The sequence below is a fragment of the Solanum stenotomum genome, chromosome 11, assembly GCF_019186545.1.
Source record: "Solanum stenotomum isolate F172 chromosome 11, ASM1918654v1, whole genome shotgun sequence".
Taxonomy (NCBI): Eukaryota; Viridiplantae; Streptophyta; class Magnoliopsida; order Solanales; family Solanaceae; genus Solanum; species Solanum stenotomum.
The window spans coordinates 29,409,604-29,416,036 of NC_064292.1; the positions used below are offsets into that span (position 1 = coordinate 29,409,604).

Consider the following 6,433-nt stretch of genomic DNA (forward strand, 5'->3'; position numbering starts at 1 on the left):
CAAGGTTACAGGCCTAATAACATCAATTTTAAGAAAAAGAAAAGTTGTTGTTTTACTTGTGGAAAACCAGGTCATCATGTAGTTTAGTGTAAAAGAAGAGTTAGAAATGACAATGAAAAAGGTTATCCTCCCAAAGTTAATTTAGCTGAAGGAGATAAAATTATTGCAGCTATCATTTTTCAAGTGAATCTTGTGGCACATATAAAAGAATGGGCAGTAGACTCTGGGGCTACTCGGCACATCTGTGCAAATCGAGAAGCATATGCCTTCTATATACCAATAGGAGATGACCGTGAAGTAGTCTATCTTGGAGACTCAAGAACTGCTAAAGTCATGGGTAAGGGAAAAGTGCTCCTGAAGCTCACTTTGGGAAAAACTTTAGCCCTTATGGATGTGCTACATGTTCCTACAATACGAGCAAATCTGGTTTCTGTAGCTATGCTAAATAAAGATGGAATCAAAGTGATATTTGAATCTGATAAGATTATATTAATAAAAAAAGTAATGTGTTTGTGGGAAAAGGCTATTGTAATCAGGGACTCTTTGTACTGAATGTTTTCAATAACAACGCATCTACTTCTGCTTACATGATTGAGTCTATTTCCTTGTGGCATGCTAGATTAGGACATGTTAATGTCTCATATATTAAGAACATGCAATCTCTTGGTTTAATATTTGATTTAGACTCAAACAATTTTGACAAATATGAAATATGTGCTGAAGATAAAATTACCAAAAAGTCATATTTTTCAGTAAATAGAGAAACTAGATTATTATCTTTGATCCACACTGATTTGGATGATTTGAAACATACTATGACTAGAGGTGGTAAAAGATAATATGTGACTTTCATTGATGATTTTTCCCTTTTTACTAAGTTGTACTTGCTTAGAATTAAAGATGATGCATTTAATGCTTTTATCGTTTATAAGTCTGAAGTTGAAAATCAACTTGGGATGAAATCCAAGAGAATAAGATCTGATAGAGATGGATAATATATATCTTTAAATGTATTTTTTGAAAAAGAAGGAATTATTCATGAAGTAACCTGCCTTATTCACCCGAGTCCAATGGAGTAGCTGAAAGGAAAAATAGAACTTTGAAAGAAATGATGAATTCCATGTTAATTAGTTCTAATGCTCCTGATAATTTGTGGGGTGAAGCTATATTATATGCATGTCACTTACAAAATAGAATTCTTCATAAAAGAACTGGTTCACTCCTTATGAATTGTGGAAAGGTTATAAATCTAATTAGAAATATTTAAAAGTGTGGGGGTGCCTTGCTAAAGTTCTTTTGCCTGAACCTAAAAAGAGAAAAATATGTGCTAAAACTGTTGATTGCATGCTTATTGGATATGCTGAACATAGTGCTGCATATAAATTTCTTGTCTTGAAAAGTGATGTGCTTGATTGCAATACTAATATTGAAACAAAGAATGCTTAATTTTTTGAACATATTTTTCCATTATGTGATAAAATTTCTCATGCACCTATTGAAAGAAATCATGAGAATACCTCTAAAATTGAGGAACTGCGAAGGAGAAAAAGGTCAAGAAATGAATATTTTTCTTATGGAAATGATTTTCAAACTTTTCTTGTTGATAATGAACCATCAAATTATTTTGAAGCTATATCTTCTTCAGATGCTAAATTTTAGAAAGAGGCAATAAAATTTGAAATTGATTCAATTATGAAAAATAAAACATGAATTTTGACTGACTTATCTCCTTGTGCAAAACCTATTAGTTGTAAATGAATTTTCAAAAAGAAACTTAGTCCTGATGGATCTATAGATTAATATAAAGCTCAGTTAGTAGCAAAATGATTTTTTCAAAAACAAAATATTGATTATTTTGATACATTTGCACTAGTGACTAGAATTTTCTCTATTCGAATTTTAATTGCCTTAGCATCAATTCACAAGATTTTTATTCACCAAATGGATGTAAAAACAACTTTCTTAAATGGTGATTTAGAAAAAGAGATTTATATGGTTCAACCTAAAGGATGTATTATTCATGGACAAGAAAATAGAGTTTGTAAATTACTTAAATCTCTTTATGGACTTAAGCAAGCTCCTAAACAGTGGCATGAAAAATTAGATCAAGTCTTACTAAGAGATAACTATGTATCTGTTGAAGTGGATAAATGTGCTTATACTAAAATAGTAGACAATGATTATGTGATAATATTTTTATATGTTGATGACATGCTTATATGTGGTACAATTTTGAATATTGTGAAAAATACCAAATTATTTTGTCCACTAATTTTGATATGAAAGATCTGGATGAAGTGAATATGAGTTTGGGAGTTAAAGTGATAAGGAGTGAAGATGGTACAATGTTGTCACAAGAACATTATGTAGAAAGACTTCTTAAAAATTTTGAATATTTTGAGGTGACACCTGTAGTCACTCCTTATGATACTAACTCAAAACTGAAAAGAATTATGGTGACCCAGTTGCTCAGTCTAAATATGCTCAAATTATTGGAAGTCTATTGCATTTAATGAATTTTACTAGGCCTCATATTGCCTATGTTGTGTGTAGATTGAGTAGATATACGCATAATCCCAATAATGAGCATTGGTTTGCATTGAATAGACTGATGAAATATTTGAGAGGAACCATGAATTATGGTATCATGTATAGTGGATTTCCTTCTACATTAGAAGTGTATTGTGAGGCAACCTGGATCTCTGATTCAGATGAGACAAAATCCACTAGCGGATATGTGTTCACCTTAGGTGGTGGTGCAATATCCTGGAAATCAGCTATGANTTAATGAATTTTACTAGGCCTGATATTGCCTATGTTGTGTGTAGATTGAGTAGATATACGCATAATCCCAATAATGAGCATTGGTTTGCATTCAATAGACTGATGAAATATTTGAGAGGAACCATGAATTATGGTATCATGTATAGTGGATTTCCCTCTACATTAGAAGTGTATTGTGATGCAACTTGGATCTCTAATTCAGATAAGACAAAATCCACTAGCGGATATGTGTTCACCTTAGGTGGTGGTGCAATATCCTAGAAATCAGCTAAACAGACGATCATTGCTAGATCGACTATGGAGTCAGAGTTTGTAGCTCTGGAGCTGGCTGGTTCTGAGGCTCAGTGGCTAAGAAATTTCTTAGCGAATATCCCTTTGAAAAAGGATGAATTTCCTCCATTGTTTATACACTGTGATTGTCAAGCCGCAATTGCTATTACGAAGAATAAATTTTATAATTGTAAGAGCATCCAGATGAAATTGAGGCATGATGTCATTAAGCAACTGCTGAGAGATGGAATAATTGCAATTGATTATGTGAAGTCAGAATTGAATTCGGTCGATTCACTGACTAAACCTGTGGGAAGAAAATTAATTCTTCAGACCTCAATAGAGATGGGTTTAAGGCCAATTGATTGTCAATAGAGATGGTAACCCAACCTATGTGATTGGAGATCCCATGAAGTAGGTTCATATGGGTAATAACAAGTCAATATTGACACTGCGCACTAACTGAGAGTGCTTGAACTACTACTAAAAATGAGGGATGTGTTATTAACTCTTAATGAATTCATAGCCCTTAACTAGCCCTTAACTAAGGATGGTGTATTTAAAGCAATATACACTTGATAAATTCACCTATATGAGAAGTGGAGTGTGGCCGCTCCTATGAATCTTTGGCCTAGTCTCTAGAGCTCTCATGAATACCAGGCACGAGCATGGCCTATTGGTGCAAAATCGCGTTGAACAACAAAATTACCGTGGTCAAAATGTGATGGATAAATTCTCTGATTTACAATAAGAATTATTGGTTTATAGAAATATTATATTTCACCGGTAATTCGGTAAATTAAATTTTATCGATCTAAGTTTGGTTCATAGTCCGGAAGACACCAAACCTATTGCATTTTGTCCTGAAAATCCAGCAAGTTATATTTTTTTGTATAAATTCTTTTGAAAAATGTGGGGGATTGTAAGTATTTTTGTTTATTTCAAAATAATTTATATTTTAAAGGTAAATTAATTTAAGGTGTAATTGAGAAGTTTTGTGTTACTTGGAAAAATGGCAACTTGGCCGGTTGTTTTCCTGAAACTAGATTGACACTTGTCAAAAGGAAAGCTCACATTAGGGCCTATAAATAGGCATTAACTTTCACTCTGCAAAACACAGTTCATATATCTTTTTTTTGATGTTTCTCCCTCTATCTACTTCTCTCCTCTATTCCTTATGGCTTTCTAGTTTAATTACTTTATCTATATTATTCGTTATTTATTTTATTTTCTAAATATCTTGCTAATGATAATTAATTTGCTGATTCATGTATCCTCTATTTAAGATAGGGAAGGCTTGTTTAATCCTGGGAAACATTTCACACCGTTGAAATAGTTTCTTAGGACAGTGCCCAGCACGACTCAAGTATTAATTTACGCACTAATAATTAAATATCATCATAGTAATATTTATCTATTTTCAGGACTACTTTAGTTAAATAATAAATTATATTATTATTGTGAAATTTCAACTATTTCCCCAACAAAAGGAATGCAAGAAAATGTTGATCCAAAATTATTAATGAAACGATAAAAGTACCTATTATAAATTTTTAACAATAACATGCATGGTATAAAAATTAAAAAGTAAAGATCAATTAATGGTCTAGATCTTCATCCTCTTGTCGTTTAATTTTCACTAAACTCTCCTTATAATAAAAAACTCCACAACCGTCATCATACTCTGCATATTTTCTCAAGCCCGGATGTTGAAATTCAAGATGCCTCGTCTTGTTAGTCCGAACATCATAGGAGACTAGATGAGAATCTTTAGTTGCCAAAATGAGAGAGCTATCATAAGAAGACTTAATCCTACAGAAGCATTGAAAGGGAACAAGTTTTTTCCATACACCTGGTTGGATCATTACCCATATATCATAAGCAAACATAGTACGCAGGTTCAAGTTCAAGATGGAAATGGAACTATCAACCGACATCAAACCGAACATATTAGTATCAAAAGATTGATGATCTGGCCCTTCAATCACATTAAACATATCACTCCCAAAGTCGAACAAAAGAATGGTGTAATTACTATAGCTGCCCCCAGTTAGCAGCCAGTAATAAGCTCCATTCAAATAAGCAGTAACAAATGTGTGTTTCACGTTTGTAAAGTAGGGGATTTCAGGTCTGAAATTCTCCACAAGTCCCTAGAACACGAGTAGACCGATGCATAATGTTCACACAAATTATTAATGTGAAACTAAAACACTTTCTAGTCACAAGTCAAGGAGTCCAATTCAAACCCGAACACCGGTGAATCATGAATTCTGGCTATCGGGATAGGGAGACGCAGGGGTCTCACCTCCCTAGTCGCATGATTCCATAATGCACATGAAACCTCACGATCAATTTCTCCAACCATGAAAAACAAGCCATCCACAGAACCGAAGATTTGTTTCATACCTATGAATCTTCGCCAATGTTCTTCAGAAATCAAGGTTATGGAAAGTTCGTCATCATCATCAATGTCACCATTATCATAAATCAAGAGTTGTGGGGGACGATGATTTTTCAAGTGTTGTTGAACAAATTCAGGGGTTTTGATAAGAGTGCACCAATTCTTACAGACATATTTGAATCTCAACAACGACTTCACAGGACACCTCAACAAAATCTCCTTGACTATATGTTTAGGGGAATTAGCCACACAACCATGCATAGTAGTTGGGAAAATGAAAAGAAATGAGGAGGGATTCAACCAGCAATTTGCTTCTTTAAATAGACAAACAAAACATTCCTCATTTTACCATCAGTAAATTTTATTCTACTTTTAGTCATGCAAATTAAAAATACTTTGACTACATTTCTCATATTAAATTTTATTCTACAATTAGTCATGCAAATCTAAATACTACTTCCTCCTTCTCATTTACTTTGAATACTTTTCCCTTTACTAGCCATTTAAGGATTTAGAATAAATTATTTACTAACTTTATCCTTTAATTCTTTTACATTATTCTATTTATGTCTTATTCAAACAATTATTTAATATTAAGGGAAAAGCAATAATTTTAAGTAATTCTATATTGATCTTATAAATTGACAGATAATTTAGGACAAATGCTTTAAGTAATGTGAAAAAATAATATGGGAGGAAGGAAGTATGAGAAAGAATATATTTTATACTTTAAAAGGAAAAAAGAAATATAGTACTCATTCTATCTATTTTTACTTGTTCAGTATAGAACTAAACCCGCAAGCACCTTAAGCAACTTTTAGTAAACTACCACAAAATTGAAGGGAGAAGAAAAAGTGACTTCCTGATTATTATTGAACTTCATTTAGCCAATGAATCTACAAGCTAATTTTCCTAACACAATTTTTTCATATTTGACTAGTTTTTTCTCTTATAGGAAAAGGTTTGCTTTGCCAGTTT

At 32.5% G+C, this 6,433-nt stretch overlaps 1 pseudogene; it reads right to left on the minus strand.

Moving 5' to 3' along the window:
- Positions 1–4,652: 4,652 nt before the first annotated feature.
- On the minus strand, positions 4,653–5,716 carry LOC125843572 (F-box protein At3g08750-like; annotated as a pseudogene).
- Between the last annotated feature and the right edge of the window lie 717 nt (positions 5,717–6,433).